Source organism: Haliaeetus leucocephalus, unplaced genomic scaffold (assembly GCF_000737465.1).
Source record: "Haliaeetus leucocephalus isolate CR32 unplaced genomic scaffold, Haliaeetus_leucocephalus-4.0 Scaffold702, whole genome shotgun sequence".
In the NCBI taxonomy this organism is placed as follows: domain Eukaryota; kingdom Metazoa; phylum Chordata; class Aves; order Accipitriformes; family Accipitridae; genus Haliaeetus; species Haliaeetus leucocephalus.
The window spans coordinates 1,247,053-1,265,031 of record NW_010973138.1 but is presented as its reverse complement, the minus strand read 5'-3'; positions in this window follow the sequence as shown (position 1 = coordinate 1,265,031).

The following is a 17,979-nucleotide window of genomic DNA, read 5'->3' as shown; positions in this document are numbered from 1 at the left end:
GATGCATCTTGCAAGTGTCAACTCTAAGTGAGCTTTGTTTTTCCTAGCACCACCCTACACACCCGGGCAGTGTTTCTAAATATCTTCTTTGTAGCCCATTTGCTTGCACCTCCTATTACTGCCTTTTTGCATTGGAGGCCAGTGGTGAGTTCCCAGTTTGTCAATTATCCATAGCCATTGCTATGCACACTGCGCACAGGGTGGACCCAACAGCTGCCTTCTAATGGAAGAGAGGGACACATGCATAACTTGCATAAATTAGCTTCTAAATTAAATTGTAGCCTCGTAAAGTACCACGGCAGCACATAGCTAACTCTTACAGCCTCGTGAAACCTAGCCAGAAAGCAAGCCAATTGCTTTTTAGAACAGCACGTGAAAAGGGCACCGAAGGAGATGCAGCAAGATTTGTCCCCTTTTTTTTTGTTTCTCTGTGCTCGGTGCTGCTCTTCTGCCCACTGGCTGAAGTCAGAGATGTCTGATAGGGAACACTGTAAGATGAGACGTAAAGGTGCTCTTGCAGCTAATTTACAGTAACAGGAAAAAAGCACATTACATCCGATTCAAAATGCTGATTCTGCCTGCCCTGCAGAGCCTCTTCGGCTATATAATTACAGATCAAATATCATGTTCATTCAGATCTTACTGGATCAATAGCCTACAGCTTCCCTCTGCAACTTCACTCCTACACCTGAGCCTGAAACAAGCTGATCAGTCCTCCTCCTGTGACCTGAAGCATTGAAGGGTCCCAAAGGAGGATCAAAGAAAGGGCATAACAGCTAGGAGGCAAGAGGACGACCAGCATCCAGGGATGAAAACCCATTTGTTAAAATGCCCTATTAATTAAAAAAAACAACAAAACAAACCAACAAAACAAACCAACAACCCCCCCCCACCAAGCAAAAACCAAGCAAACGACCCTTTCCCCTCCCCTCTGAGCAATGAACTTTCAGATCTTCCAGATTCTTCTCCTGCGGGTAATTTCTCTAGTGGGGTGCAGCACATACACAGCACAGCTCTTGTTACAGCAGCTGAAAATCTCCCAGGTGGTTTTATAATGTAGAGGAGTCTGAGCTTAGGACCTTTTTCTGTTGCCCTTTATTCTGCGAGCAGATTACTTGTGGGAATAAAGCTGACTGAGTGAAGAGGGAGGACTACCTGCAAAAGCAACTTCGTGTAAATGGTGTTCCTGTACTTGCTGGCTGGGGGAAAATTTCTGCACCAAAGTTTTTTGACCTCCAAGTAAAATGATACAGGTTTGGAAAGGAGCTGTTGAACTTGGCAAGGTCTAGCAAGTAAGATGAGCCCAGGGATGCAGGGAGAGGGGCAACTGATGGGGTTGGAGTAAGGTGGCTTGCTGGGGAAAGCCATGGGGAAAATCACAATGGGCCCTTGAAGCCAGCATGTCAGGTGAACCCCAACTTTTTTAACATCCAGTAGAGCTCCTCTAAGAGAAAGTGAAGCCATTGCATGTGGGATTCTCAAAAGTCTGAAAGCAGAGTAGCTCCAGGCCCCTAGGAGGAGGCGTAGGGCTGAAGGACCTGTCTGGACCCTGCAGGAGAGGCAGCTGGGGAAGAGCTTTCTGTGAAATGAGGCATGTAAGAGACTTTCCCAGCACAAAATTAACCATTAATTTTGGCTCCAGCCCTCCATGGGGCCACATCAGCAGGTTCACGTGGGAGCTGAGTATCCAAGGATCCCCTCTGGACACAGTCCTGGTTTAGTAATGAGCCCCAGGAGAGTCAGATGTTGGGGAAGGTTTGCCAAGCCCCCGTATCTTCGCGTGGCACAGAGGCAAGGGAAGGTGAAGCTAAGAGACCCTGCCACTGGCACTGGTCTGACTGCCATAGTAGTTTCATCACATGATGCACTCAACAAAAAAAGCCTGTTAATCCTCATGCAAACCCTCTCCCAGACGTGTCCCCATCCCCATGCTGTAACACACCACCCCCAGCTCATGCCAGGACCACGCTCTATAGAGCCATGTTAAGGAGCTCCAGGAAGTCAAGCCAACGACAAAAAAAAACCCAAAACCAGAACTGGCAAATGAAAGTGCTACCAGTTCTCTGGTCTGGCCTGTGGTGCAGCCCGACAGGCATGGGCAGGGTGTCCCCTCGCAGAGCAGGAGGGAGCACCGCAGCTCGGGGCTGGAGCCGTGAGCGTGCTCCTGGCACGTATCACCGCTGAACGCTTTGCCTTGCAAAACCACAGCCAGAGGGTCTAATTTGGCCATCTGCTCCTCCATTATAGGTGATAATGCAGGAGATGGAATGATCCCAGATTGCCTGTTGGAGCCCAGGGCAGGTTTGCCAAGCTGGCAGCAAGAGCTGAGCGTCCCATCCTGCACACTGCCTTCTCCTCGGTGCAAGATGAGCAGGTCTGGGAGCCAGGGAAACACCACAGCTTTGGGGGCTTTCTCCTGCCATGGTCCCCTCACCAGCAGCACCATTTCTGCCACAGAAAGCTGCATGTTCACTGGTCATCTTTTACAGCAAGCTGGTGCTTTAGAAATATTTTGCTTTTCACATATGACTTGCAGAGTAGCATTCTGGCTTGGAGGATGATGGACTGGATTACCGGGACCCCAGCATCCCTTCAGTGTCTGGTTCTTACCTTCCCTCCAACAGTGTCACCCAGTCCTGCTCAAAACATGGCTCAGAAGATTATGTGACGACAGACGTCATCACTGCTCACAATTGCGCACTCTGCTTTGTGCTTTTTCCCCTTGTTTTATTTTTCTGCCAAGTTATCCTAAGAGAGGCAGTTTCTGACTGGCGATGTGAAATGTTACCTTTATCACTTCTCCACAGCACCAGCAGTATTATAGGTTGTCAGTCTAAAAATAGCAGCATTGTTTGACTGCGCAGAGCAGGCGTTGCAACAGCAGCGCAGGCTCGCCACATCAGGATCCAGAGGTGGAAAGGGCCCCGTTAGGTGTTGACACGAACGCGGCGCGGTTTGCTTGAGACAACTCTTGCAAGGCTGAGCCCGTTCAGACGTTAAATGTATAAATATAGACCCACGCAAAGGCAGTGCCGTTCAGGCAAGACCCACATGCACCGCCTCCCCCCCCCCAGGATATGAGCAGAAAAGTGGAGGGAGGTTGCTCAGTGCTGAAACATCACCAGTGACGCAGATCTCTAAGTGGGTCAGATGGAAAAGTGATGTTAATGAGTTTATATGAGAAGTTTGGAAAAAAACCCCATCCAATGGTGAAGGTGAAGTGAAGACAAAGCTAGGGGTTTTTGGTATGCTGGGCTAGTAAGTAAGCAACAGGGTATGAGCCTTCCTCCCCTCTCTCTGACATGGGCTTTTTTATCACTTTACTACAGATATGAAACAGATGGGTAGAAAGGGAGGACAGGCCCAGTTGGGGATTATTTAAAAGCAGCAACAACTAAAAAGTTTCCATAATGAAATTTGATTCTTGCAGAGAGCATGTGTGCACTGGCTCTTGACTATCTCAGGGCAATCAGCTGAGCGCACGGCACACTTGTTATCTCCACACAAGCCTTCACGTTGCTGAGATGCCGTTGCAAAGAGGCGCACAATTCAAGGAGCATCACAGAAGGCAGTATGTGGATTTATGGCTGCCATATTTCAGGGCTGTGTGAGAGGTGCCAGCAGTTTCAAATGACTTCTCTGCAAAATGAAGCAAACTGAAGGCACTGATGTTAGTATCCCCATCTGTCATCTTAAAAAGACAGAGCTACTGCCCACCCGTCTTCTTTTCGGCAATAGGTATTGTCAAAAGCAATCATTTCCCCTGCTAAATCTTTCCTTTGGGCTACAACATTTCTGTCTGTGAAGAATACTGAAGAGGCTAAAATAAACCATATAACAATAAAGAGTCACAGAATGGGAACTGTGGAGACCATCTAGTCCACCCCCATCCTGAAAGCAGGGCTATAGCCAACATGAGGTCAGTTCAGCTGTGGTTACTGGAGCCTTTAAACCTTCAAGGACACTCAACCTCTTCTGGGCAACTTGTTTGACTAAGCCACCAGACACAAAAATGGGTCAACCTGTTTGGTGGACCAGACGGGTGTTCTTCATTCTTGGGTCGAGGCAGAGATGATGCCATGGCCAGTGAAGTGTGGTGGGAAGTGTTGGGCTCATCAGGGCTTGTGAGAGCTGTGTCACTTGGTTATTCCCAAGGTACAGGGAGGCCTGATGCCTTCAGGGTCTGGTCAAAGTGCAGTGACCCTGCAAGCAGCCTGGTCTCCATTGCAGCTCCGTGCTCTGGCTGTTCCCCAGCTCCACACCCTGAGCAGCCGGGGTCAGTTGTGCAGAGGTATCAAGGGTGATGTCTGAGGTCAGAAAGTGCAAGAGAGGCCGTGCACTGAGCTGCAAATAAAAGCAGCCCTGGCTTTGAGGGATCAAGAGGCAAGGGAGATGTACAGGTCTTGAGGTTAGTGAGTGGGAATTCACAGCTCTACAGGGGGAAGAATGGGCAGCATCATTCACAACGGACAGCCGTGACGTTAATGGAAAAGGGACAAAGAGGAGGAGGGCTGGAGGCAATACTAACTGCAGCTTGACATCAACCCAAAGACCAAGTCCTGCTCCCAGGGAGGAAGCATGTCCCCTCAAGAAGAGAATGTCACCAGAGGCAGCCCGTACCAGAACCTGGACCACCATGTCACCTGTCTTCCCCGGACTGGATGCAGCATGCAAAATGGTGCAGAGTCACAGCTATGTCTCTGCAGACAGCAGCATGTGATTGTAGAGTTACCCTAGGATGTCCCAGGCAACTCCAAAGGCTTCGCTGGTGCGCCTTCCCACCTGGACATCCCTCAGCAATTTAGGTTAGCCCCAGCTCATGGAAACCCACAAGTTTCTGGGGTTGATATAGGTGTAACCCATCTGTAAGAGTGCTGCCTAGTGATTTTTGCCATGCTGTGCATATACACAAGCATTTTCTGGAGCTGGAGCAGGAGCAGAGCTGCTCAGGAAGCCTGGAAGATGCCTGCAGTTTTGTGTAAGCCCTGAAATGCCATCTGAAAAGCAAATGAAATCAGTGCCTTTCCGAAGGGGAGAGTGCTGACTCACTCGGTATTCACTCCCCTGCACTATTCCCCTGCAGACTACCTGACAGCAGTTTATTTCTGCTCTTTGTAAGTGCTCTGGGTGTCTTTCACCTCCCTTGTCTGTCTCCAGCTGCATGGGCACATCCTTCCCCTTTTCACAGCACTCACGCACAAGCCCTGTGCGCTTATCAGCGACGGCATAGCCCACACCCCGGGGCTGGAGCTGGTCCACTTAACTGGTTTCTCTGTACCTTGTCTGATGACACACAGCAGGGTCTCTGATGCCTGCTTCCAGTGCCATCATTGCAGGGGGGCTAAGGGGGACAAGCACCCCTTATGCTAAGCCTGGACCATTCGAGTCTTGTAGACATACAGTCAAAGGTCACTGCTTGGCCACGGACCGAAACACTGCGTGGGACTCTGAGAGAGAGCCATTTCCAGTGATGTCTCTAAGGGATAACGTCATCAGCTGACTAGGCAAAAAAAAAAAAAAAAATCACAGTTAAATTTCAAGAGATATTTGGGAGCAGACATTCTTAAGTAGCACTGGTGGCAGGTGCCCCAGTAAGAATCTCATTATGTCGAATAAGTTACTCCCTGAAAAGATCCCAGAGCTCTTATTATCTCTGGAGTGATACACAGAAGTGGTCTGATCTCTTGTAGAGCTTACAGAAGGATTCAGCTCTTTGTTTCGGATTAATTACCTTCCTGAAAAGAAAATTCATATCAGAGACCTGGAAAAAAATAGAGGGTAAATACTCACTGCAAGTGGTGTAAAATTAGGGTAAAATCCTGTCGCACCACTGTTTGCAGTAGGAGGACTCTAGCCTTATGCTGGCTGAAATCAGAGGAAAGTTCTCTATATCTCACCTTGCAGGGAAAGACCCCCCTCCAGCAGACACCTCGGCTGGATTAAAATTTTAACTAAGAACATTTTCTGAGGAAGGAGAATAATAGCTTCGTAAATGTATGTACCTTACATCTGAAATCTTGTTGGCTTTGAATTAGCCATGCATTTGCAGGCCCTTTCGGTCTGACACTCTTTTGTGTGAGATTATTTATTTTATTTCTATTTCTAAGAAGCTTTGTGTAATAAGGTGTTAAGCTCAAGATAGTTTAAACTAATATTTGACTGTGGAAAAGGGTAGTATCACTGAATGAGGTTAAAAGTGGGTGCTTATAAAATTAAAAATTGTTCCTGCTCTGCTTTGGCAGATTAGACCTGTGAATAGGATTTCTCCCTCTCTCTTTCTCTCAGGCTTTAGCTTTTCCCTCAGAGGAGCAGAGACAGGTGACAGACAGCGTATGCAGCCTAATGTCCAAACACCGGAGAAGCGCACATGAGACTTTGGATCAAAAATCCCTCATGATGGGTTACTGCTTCGGTTGTAAAGAGCAAACAAGCAGGACACCCAGTTAAGCCCACTGACAGGCTGGCAAATTAAAGCACTAAGGCCTGAGCGTTACAGAAAAGAGCAGGCAGCTGTTTTGAGCACTGCAGCCTGCCCGAATGTGCTTCGTGAAGTGAATAACTATTTCCAAATGCTCTGGTTGAGCACGAGCTGCAATGTAAGTGAAAACTTGGATGGGTTATTCAGAGACTGCATTTTTGAGAGCCAAAGCCCTGTCTGGGAACAGAAGAGCGATTTGTTCCCTCGGACCACGATTACCTGCTCACCTCTCCTCTCCTCCTTGTGAGGAGAAGCTGCCCAGCAAGCGCTGGGAACAGAGCCGCTCCTCCCGAATTCTCCTGCGATTGCTGTGGCAGGGAAACAGACCCTGGCCCCTCGCTGAGCAGAGGCTGGTCCCCTGTGCCATGCACAGCTGGCTGCAGACACCCAGCACCCCATCCCTGCCCAGCACCCCATCCCTGCCCAGCACCCCATCCCTGGCCGTGGGGGGGGAGCGGGGAGCAGCAGGGGAGCCCAGGAGCTTGAAGCCCACTTTGCGTGACAAAGCCAGCACAGGAGGTTGAGAAGTGACATTCCTGTGTGGGACAACCTCGGGACTGCATTTTAGTCACCTCTCCGTGTTACATTTATTTCATAATGAAATAAATGGCCACGCAGAGCCACCCTATTGCCCACCCCTCCAGCAGCACCAGTCTGCACCCCAGAGCAGCATTTTGTCCTACAAAAGGAAACCACATTTGTCTTTTTGGGAACCTAAATGCCTCAAACTGCCTATTGCAGCCATCCCATAGAGCCACTTTCTGCACTAGAGGGTGAAGCCAAACATCAGCAAGACGTGATGCGGTGGAGCCTTCACGGCTCACCTCATGCCATCTGGAAGGTGACGCCTCTTGCCATTACTCACGAATGCTGCGAGGACTGCTTTCAACATGCAGATGTGTGTCTGAGGAGCAGTTAAATGCAAGTGCCCTTTTCTTACCAGAAAATGGGGTGACCTCATCACCCCGAGGCACAATGGCAGAAGAAAAGGGGGCATCTTCTGGCTTGCCACAACAAGGTAAAAAGGAGCCCCCCCTTCCTCCGCAGTGGGAGAGGCATGGGGCAGCTCGGGGGTTCTGAGCTCTGCCCCTGCCGGCCAGAGCAGAGGAGCAAGAAGAAGCAGTGCCTTCACCCAGGGACAGGGCTGGGGATGGTGGCATCGCTCTTGGGCAGCAAGTGGCATGGCCACAGCCTGAGCAGATTGTCACCGTCCCTTAACTTATTAGTGGCGGGTTGCATTTTCCAAGGTGGGCAATAAGTTAAGCCGTTCACAAAGGTGAGTGGCTGGGAATTATTATTCTTCTTTTGTAGGCAGTGAAGGAAGGGAAGAGCAAAGGGGCTTTCTGATGGCCGTGCAGCTAGCCCATGGTAGAGCCGGGTTAGCATGTGCCCCCCCAACCTCATGGCCTTTCCAAGGAGAAACCTGACGTGGCGAGGGGGAGAGTAGCAGGGAAAGGAGTGGAGAAACCCAGTCCTGCAGCCCCAGTCCTGAAGTACTGGAAAAAACCACATGCTGGTGAGATGCCTGTTGTTCTGCCAGGCCATCTCCACCCCACTGCCGGCAGAAGGACCCAGCTGTGGTGGACTCAGCCTGCCTCCACCCCAAAAAGCAGCTTCCCCATGTCTCTGGTGATCCCCTCTGTAAGAGGAGGGGAACGGGGTAAGAGAAACAGGGGAACTGACAGGATAATATTATCCCTGCTTCAGCACTGTATCGAAGCAAAGCAAGCCCTTTTCAGAGAAATGAGCTCAGGTGCTTATTTTGTGAGACGACAACATTTAGAGTTCAAACCGAAAGGTGCAGAGTCTTGATAGCATCTTTCTACAGTGTCCAGTACTAGTCAGTGGAAATAATCCAAGATTTTAGTTTTTTCCCAAAGGGAATTGGTACAGCAAATGTGACTCCCTGTTTCAAAAGCGCCTGCAGCAGTCAGTGAGAGGGCAGGCAGGCTGTCTGCCTTCCTGAAGCACCTTCCTCTCTAAAATACTTCCCAGTGCCTTGCAATGTTACTGTGTCCCCAGTGACAGCTCCCCAGTAAGGACAGCAGGACAAGAGCAGCATGACGTGGAGACCAGAGCGAGGTCCGCGCATCCGTGGCTTACTGCCCCTCTTTCAGGGGATGGAGCCGGCAGCTCAGCCGGTGCTGAGGGTTCAGAGACGGCATTAGGGAGTAGTGCAGGAAAACAATTTTGCAGTGCAAGTCCTGAGTAGTGAATGCAGCTTGTTTCTAGAGCAGATTTTATTGTTATGCAATGCCTTTGAAGTCGTGGTAGCATAATGGGATGTAATCTCGTATTTGCAAAGTCCAGGGGGAATGACCAGCATTAAAATCTCCAGGTAACGCTCTGGTTTCTGTTTCCTCTCCAGCTATCTGGTTATTGAGATTTGATAGAAAGACCTGGAAGGCATTAAAATGACTGCTGCTCCTGGCTCCTTAGCCTGCTCTAGAGTAACAGACCCTATGCCAGGCAGAGCAAGGGGTCAGATATTTTGCTGGATGCCAACAGGCAGGCAGGGATACCCGATGAACGCTGGGCACTGCCAGGCCTCACCTCAGCTCAGCTTTCGGTGCGTGCCACCCATGATAACCAACGCTTCCTGAAGCCCTGGGAGGGTTAAAATGAAGTCTGACACCAGAAATCCTTCCTTCGGAAAGGAGTGACCTTCGGTGAATAATGCCAATGGAAAGACGTGCAGTGAAATGTGATATAAAAATTATAATGGCTGAAAAGGGTCCAGAACAGGCAAGTGTTGAAGATATTAAAGCAAACAAGAACATTTCAGGCGCACAGGAAGCATGAAGCTTGCCAGAGGGTTGCTGAACTACAGGTCTGTAAATGAACTGACGAGGCAATTTAAAAGGCTAAGGACACTGCAGAGAAAAGGCTCTCTTTGGGTTGTTGCAGAGGATGTTTGGAGAGGTATTTGCATGCCAGATGATACATGATTTTCAGGTTAAAAAAGGCTGAGGCTTCATCAGGAATTGAGGTACCAAAAGAAGGGAACTGGCCCAAACCAATATATTGAATAACAAGTTGCGAGGACCCAAACTTTTAAAAGCGTCCCTCAGGAACTGGATACCGTGTTACATCTATAAATTGGACCTATGAAAAAATGACACATGGTTAAGCTTTTGCAAAGGGATAAAGAAGTGTAATAGCTAAACTGATAACAATATATGCAATCTCACTTTAAAGAGCGTTATTTTATCAGAGAACCAAAAAGGAAAAAAAAAGTCTTGCACTCATCTATAGAAAGGATGCCAGTGTGACTACACAGCCTAGTGAATCTTACTCTAGGCTCAGGAAAACTGGATGAAAGGGTAATTAAAATATAGCTATTAACAGAATATATTAGTTCAACATAAATGAGCAGGCAGGACTTCAATATGTCTGAATTCTTTCACCAGATGAACCATGAGTAGCTAAAGAAAAGTACATGACAATGCCAAGCTGAATTTTAGAAGGCCTTTGACTGAGATCCCAAGGAGAAGACTTTGGTACACCAAGATATTGGCGAGGTGAAAGGTGTGGCAATACCATGGACAGAACCAGAGTGATGTGACAGGACGTGTGGCAAAGGCACCAAGTTTAATGGGATCGTCAGTACGGAGGGGCACTGACATCTGAGGAGGAGGCAGAGGAAATCGATGGATTCAGCCAGCCAGTAAACTCCATCCCAAACTATTAGGAAAGCAGGCACTTGATGTTACCTGCCTGGCAGCCAGGCTTTCGGACGAGCCCGTGCAAGCAAGCAGGGGCCACAAGGCTGGAGAACAGCTGAGGCTGCACATTTCATAGATGGTGCAGGGGGAGGGAAATTAATCCAGGCAATAATTGATCTGTTAGCTTAACCTCAGGACTGTGACAGGCATTTGACTAATTTTGAAGGGAGGAAAAAAGAAAGATGTAGAGTTTAACAGAAAATGGTATAAAATGCAACAAGGAGGTTACCAAAAATAGATCTGACCTGACTAACTCTGTGTATTTTTTGATAAAAATAGCTGAGGTTCCAGACGAGAAAACGCTGTAGATCTCATCTATCCGCCCCCCTCTCCAGTAATTAGTGGAGGAGTGGGTTAGTAAGAATTAAGAGGGTAAGGAGTAGGCCGAGGATGAGATGCCTACAGATTGCGCAGAAAGCCCTTTCCGTTAGCAATTGTAGCTTTTACCCTCCAAACGAAGGCCCAGACACCTCCGTGTGGATGCTCATCTTGGGGGGAATCAGATGTGCTGCTTTGCATCCGTCTGTGTGGCCGCCCGGCTCTTGTGGACTCACAGCCCGTCGTGTCCCCGCCGGCGGCGTCGGGGACCTCCGCAGCCACCTGGTTCCACCTCCTGCAGCCTTCGTCCCGCGGGCTTCGCCGACAGCACGTTATTGCTGGGGAGGAAAATACCCGACGGCTAATTAAAATTTCCTAGCGATGACTAAATCCATAACAACCCCTCTTAAGTTGTTCCAATGGTTATTAATTAATCTCGCCGTTACCATGGCAGGGCTTCGGTCGCTGCCTTTTCGCCAGGCGCTTGCAGAACGCAGCCTTTGCTCCGCCACCGAGGGGAAAGGTGAGCTTTTACCCTCCCGGCAAGCCGGCGCTGGGGCTCTCGCCCGCTGCTGTGGGGAGAAGCGCTTGCCAGGGGCTGGCAGCTGGCTGGGCTTGGCCGGAGGACAGCGGGCTGAAGCCAGCACTGCCAGCACCCAGGCTGAGAAATTGGGTTGGCATCAAACGGGTCGGCATCTCTCCGTGCCTGGCCGGGCGCTTCTGCTGACATCTCCTCTCCCCGTCCCCTCCCACAGGTTTCCCTGCGCACACGAGCAGCAGCCACTGCTCCGCTCTGCCTTGGGATTGATTATTTCTCTCTCTCTGGCCTCATCCATTAATGACGCATGTCGATTCAAATGCTGTTGCTTTTTACTCCTCTCCCTCTCTCTCTTTTTTTTTTTCCCTATTCCCCCTATTTTTATGACGCATGAAGTCAAGGTTGTCATTATTCTATATTTGCATGGATTAAGCTGCCTTCATCATCTATTAGCTTCCAAGTGATAAGAGCCCACATGCAGGCTCCCTCGTTATGTATGCTGCCTCTGCCCGCCGTTCCTGATTACTTCTGGCCCATATTCTAGCTCTAGGAGCCAAACGGCTGTCTCATGCAGAAATGCCTCAAAAACGTTTTTTTTTTAAGATGTTCTTTTCAGAAAATGAGATGTGTTTTCTTCCACGTTTGTCTGTCTTGGCTGCCTCTTTCTGCGTTACCAAACTGTTCAGGCTTCCTCTCAATTTTTCATGTTTTCCTTTTTGGCCCAGTAAAATAGTTACATGTGAGGTGAAACAACCTGATCTATCTGTTGATGTCCTCCTTTTATTTGCACGCCTAACATCTCAGATACCTTGGGGGTGGTGGTTCTCAAGTCTTTCACAGTAATTAATGTCCTATCGTCCCTCTTAAAAATTCTTCCTGTTATTTACTCCGCTTGGTTTAAAGTTGTTGGTTTAAAATAAGATTTAAAAAGAGAAAAAAACCAGACTATCCTGGAAAAGGAGTTAGAGAGATGGAGAAACCCAGGAAAACAGACAGAGATGATTGATAGAAGAAGTCTTTCTCCCCTTCCCTTAGCTCCTGGGATCCCAGGGATTTGTTTGCATTAGAGAAGCTGCTGTGTATGAACGCGGTTGTACACCTGGCAACCAGCAAACCAGGCAATGTCCTTGAAGTCTGTAACAGCCACGGTTTGACTGACCAGATAAAAAGCTATCTGATAACCGAGGCGAGAGGGTGACCTACAGAAATACCCTCTCAGCCGTGCAGCGGGGGACACAGCCCGTCAGCGGGTTGGTGCCCATGTGTGCCCGGGGAAGGCAGGAAAGGCTGGAGCCCATCAGGGATGCCCGCAGGGTACCAGTTTCCCTCTGTCCTCACCAGTGTTGAGGTGGAGCTGCCTGGCTGGGGGTGGTGTTGCCTGGTGGGCTGGAGCTCCAGCAGGGAGTTTGCAAGAAGAGTTCAGTATCAAGGAGAGGTTGCTAGTGGTTTTCTCATCAAATCCTGGTCTGCTCTTGCTTCCATTTATGGGTATTTTATGCATGCAACTAAATGATGGCTTTGAAGCTGATAATAAAACAGCTTCCCCTTTCCTTTGGTGCACGTACAAGTCAGTAAACACAATTCCACTGAGTTTCATCAGCCAGTCAATGCCGTTCAGGCCTGGAGGAAAACAGCAAGTGCCAGGCAGCAAAAGGCCAAGGCAAGCCAGCAAAGGGGGTGAAAATATCTCCTTTATACTCTCTGAGCCTGGCATCTGCATACAACTGTGCCTTTCTGTTCTGCCTTGCTGTGCCCTGGGCTGTCTCAGTCCCCTGGGGCAAAACTTACCCTGGGGGAGGTCCAAGGACCACAGAACAGCCCAAAGGGCCACAAACAGAGAGGGATGCGATAGCTGCCATCCGGAGGGGGGGATTGCTATTGATCTCATTGGGGTGTAGGGCAGGGACTTTATCTATCAGGCTGGGGACAGGAAGGAGGATAAAAGCAGGTTTGCATGTAGAGTGTGCTAAGGATGCATCATTTTGTTGGCCCTGGAGCGGAGGGGAAGGATGGCTGGAGAGCAGTTCAGGCACAGCGCCATGCTAGTGTGAGGACGGTGTTCTGCCTGGAAGTTACCATGTTTTTTGTTTTCGGAATGAATGGATTACTCACTGAAAAAAGGGCATTTTAGGTCAAATGAAACCCTTTTCAAATTTAAACCAAAGAAGTGCAGAGTTTCTCTGCTAAAACAATCCAGAGAAAAAAATATCAGAGCTAAAAAACCTCAAAGCATTGTTGGGTACTTTCAAAATTAAACATCTGACTTCTCATTTTCCAGTCATGTTTTGTTGATCAAATGTGATTAAACCATGACTTAAAGGTTACTAAGACATAAATAAAAACCATAAAACAGCTTCTCCAACTGAAGTCTCTTTCTTTGCCCAAGAAAGCGGGAGTAGGCAGCTCAGTCCCTGTCATAGCTGTACATACATAAACCTGGTGACTTCAGGTGAGAGCCAAAGAGGTTGTCTCTGCTTTTTGGGGTGTCAGGCAGGGACAGATAGGCTGACCCTGCTGACATCCTGAGCTTTCCTCTCTCCATTCACGATTTAGGCGTTGTACTATAGTTACCGCAGCTTTCCGACCGGGGCCAGCTCGTGCGTGTGCTATCCGTATGGACATCCCCACTGAGGCAGGAAGAATGTGCATCTTCCCCCAGTTCCCACAGCACTGCCTCTGTCATTCATAAAAATATCTGTGCCCCACAGGAATAAAATCCCCTAGGAAAGGGCAGATGGACTCGGGCATTCTGGGATAACAAGGTCTTTGTGTCAGGGACAGCAAGATGGAAATTACTTTGGAGCATTTTGGGATCCCTGTGCTGCTGACATTGCAAGACTGAGGGACTGAAAGGGCACCAGGATTGATGGATGGTGAGGAAATAAGGATGGAGGGAAAGTATCCAAGGTTTCAGCTACAGAAAGCACCGGGCTGTGCAGGATATTTTTCACCGTGCTCTCTGAAAAACACTTGTCCTTTGAAGCGGGTCCTTGTGTGAGGAGTCCCTCGCAGCCCCCTGCACCCCGTCCCAGGACCCCGTGCAGCCCTGTCCCTCCCTGTGGGCAGCTGGGGGAAAATCAGTGGCCATCACTCCTAATGCAACCTCAGGAGTGTCTAATGAAAGCCTGTTTTGCATGGAGCGAGTGCTACAGGACCTGATCTCTGTGTCTGGCATGCTGCAGCAATTACATATATTGTCATCTCTAAGTGTTACAAACAGCTCAGAGCGTTGCTAAGAGTTTTGCCCGTGCAATTCATGACATGAAGTAGCCAAATCCCTACATTTCTGAGGGAAGGCAGCCATGCAGGATGGAGAGAACCTCTCAGGCACCGGAGAAGTGCTGCGTAGCTCTCCCTGATCCCTGAGAGACAGACCCACAACACGTAGAAATACTGGAAGCCCAACCTCCCAAATAGCAGCGGGTAGCACCAAACATCCTCCCAGCTCCCATGTTTTCCTTGCAGACTCGTGCAGTTCAGGCTGATGCATGGCTACAGCAGATGAGACCCTGCCTGCAAGTGAAAAGGGTCTGGGAGCAAGCGATCCCCATGGTTTGCGGCTCTGCCGCCCACTCCCGACAAAGAATTTGGAAATAGCTTACAGATGTGTTGCAAAGAGGCTGGAGCCTGGACCACTAAGGAGGTGGCAAAGCAACAGAGGAAGAAGAAAGGTGACACTAGTATGGGCAGCAGACTGGGAAGGTGCTGCTCTACCAGAAGGGCGAAGCAATGCCCCCCTTCCGTGTGTGGGCTGCCATACCATGGCAAGCAGCAGTCCTCTCTGCAGGTGATCATGCAGGGATAGGACGCAGGCAGGCAGGGTCTTCTCCTGGGCTGGTGTGGTTTTGGGGCACATAGCAGGTGGGGTACAGGAGAGGCCCAGGGCTGGGACCTGCCCCAGCTGGGACCAGTACAAGACCTCGCACAGCCTGTGTGTCTCACCCAGGGCACGGGTCCCCATCACTCTCCTGCTCCTTACAGCAGCCGTCAGGTTATGGCTAAGCGGTGCTTGGCAGCATCGTCCTCGCCGGTGGTGCTGGCTCCCACCCTGCGTTGCTCCCCTGCCAGCAAAGAGCCTTTGGGCAGGTCCCTTCCCACCTCTCCTTCCTAAATTGCAGCAACCAGGTGTTTCTGTAGTTCTCCCGTTCTGGATCCTTTCACTTACCTGTCCCCACCAGCACTAGAGAAGGACACAAACTCATCTCATTCTGAGCTGGCATTTTTTCCGCATCTCCCTACAAAGCCTCCCTCTCATTTGTTTCTCCACAAGAGGGGGGTGAAAGGGAAGATATCTGTGACTGGAAACGGCTTCATATCAAAATGTTTTGCCAGATCTCCGTAACAGTGCAACAACAGAGAGCTGGCTGGACAGGCTAAAACTGGCAGGACCTAATGACAGATAGGTCATTAAACATACACCTGACTTCAGCGTAAAAACTCTTTTAGAAACTCTAGAAAAACAGCCGAATTTTTTTGAAAACTCTCATTTCTGGAGAGGAGAAAATGCTGATTTGCATTCTGGGGTCTGAAATCTTCCTGAAAGTTAAAAAAACCCAGATGGCCAATAAATCCAGAATATACTAGCCAAAATCACATTAGTTTCTTGCATATTGAGTTCAGTGGGACGAAGACTTTTACCTCTTACTGTAAAAGCGTCTTCTGCTCTTAGGCCTAGAAATGGGTGCCCTGCGTGGGTGGGAAGCTGAAATACCGGCAGCCTGTGATGGTGTCTCGGCTCCTGCCAGCTGAGCACGGTCCAGGTCGCGATGCCTGGTGGGAAGGAGGGAGGGAGGGAGAAGAGGGGCTGTGAGGATCTCCTCACCGTCTCCACTGCATCCAGCACCGTGTTTTAATACCGGGGATTAACGCAGGGCTGCGACGAGCAGGAGTGCTTTTGCATATTGGGTAACTGCCTGGGTGAAGCGGTGCATCGACTCTGCGCTTCTGCCAAGGACGGTGGGCAATTAGATCATGGCTTATCAGAAGTAAAAGTCAGTTTCCAGATAAGCAGTGTGTAACATGTGGATTAAAGTTGTCAGTTAATTAAAGAGGCCAGGGTTTAAGCTGTGGATAGGGCTGCGTTTAGTGAAGTAACACTAAAAGAGATAGTGCTGTTCTGATGAGCCAGGAGGAGGATAGTGTAGTGCAGGGTGTAAAGATGCTGGATTAATTACCAAAACTAATTACAAACGCAATGTCTGAGGGCTCCAGGCCAGGCTCTGAGCCTGTGTGTTGCAGAGCAGACACTGAGGGGCAGACCTCGGATTCGGGGGCAGATCTTCCCTTTCAGGCACTGATCAGGCTTGCTGCAAGCAGTGATGGAGCAACTAACATGGACCCGAGAGCTTGGCACGGCACCTTCTCTAACCCTAGAGAAAGTGATGGCCTGGTGGATTGAAAGGCCTTCCAAGCGGAGATAACACGTTTTATTTGCAACCTAATTGTCCTTTGTCTCTTTTTAATGAGCAGGAAATTTCTGCCCCGCCAGGCAGCTCTGGGGCAGAGCTGGCAGCACGCCTGGCTGGCGGGAGCAGCAGACCTCCGGGCTGGGCAGCCACGTGCACCATCTCCATAGAGAACAAGAAAGATGGGCAGCAATATTTTATCTGCCTGGGGCAGAAAGAAACCCCTGGGGAGCCCTGCTTTGCAGTGGATGGCAGCCTCAGTTCACACATCAGAGCTGTTCAGGATTTCATTATCGTTTTGCATTCTTTAAATGAGAGGTCTGTCCGAGGCGCACCAAAAAGGCAGACATCGCTTTGAAGAGCTCACATTTGAAGCCAGGATCTCCTGACTCATTCACACACATTGTACTTAGATGCACTTTAAATCTCGTGGCATTTCTTGCACAAAAGCACCATTTTCCTCTGTTGCGCCCTATGCTTCCATGGGCAGGCAGTACAATAGACTTTAAAGTGAATAAATAAAAATGGATTCCTAATTCTCACTGCTCTTAGGCTGCAGCGGACAATCCAAAATAAGGTTAAGTTTGTTTCCAGTTTTCTCTTACGGCAGATTTCTCGCAGCAGGGCAACAGCTCAGGCAAATGACAGTGCACAGCAGTACCCTCCAGGATGAGTCACGCCGGCTCTGGCTCTGAAGGAGGTGTAACTCTGTGCTGGGAGTAAAAGAAGAGGTTGTAAACTTCAGAGTGTGAGAGTGGAGGATTTAAATAAGGGTCAAGTCAGATAAAGTTCACCTTCCTTTCAATTAGATCATGAAAGCCTCAAGCACCCTGCCAAGTCTCCCCCAGCTTGCTGCCCCTATTTCTTCTCCAGAAGTGAGAGGTCTTCCAAGCCGCCCTACAGCCCGTGGAGCAATACATTACTTCTGAGACTGGCTGATAGGGAGAAGCCAAGGTGGAATAACTAATGTAAAAAATTGTTTATCTTGAGCTAAGTATCAAAGAATAATTTAAGTTGGAAGGGACCTCTGGAGGTCATCTGGTCCCAGCCCCAGCTCAGAGCGGGGCCAGCTTCTTGGTTAGATCAGGTTGCTCAGGGCCTTGAGCTCTTCATCTGTGACTGTCTCCAAGGATGGAGATCTCCCAGCCTTTTTGGACAGCTTCTCCCCATGCCGAACCACTCTCACGTAAAGCTAACTGGAGTTTTCTCTCATGCGTCTTGTACCTGTTGTCCCCCACTGCTGTGGACATACAGGCTGGGCCCAGCTCCATCTTCTGCATGAGCCCACAGCAGGGGGGCTTGTTGCCACCAGGCCCCCAAAATCCTCTCCTGCAAAGCTGTTTTCCTTCCCATCGGCCCCAGCCCGCGCTGCTGCATGGGACTCATCCATCTTGCCTGCAGGATTTTCTACTTGGCTTCAGGGAGCCTCCCGATGCCCTCAGCCTGCCCAAGTGGCTGTGAGGAGCAGCCCTGTCCCCCCAGTGTCCCACTGCCCCCCGGCTGCGTACCGGCCCC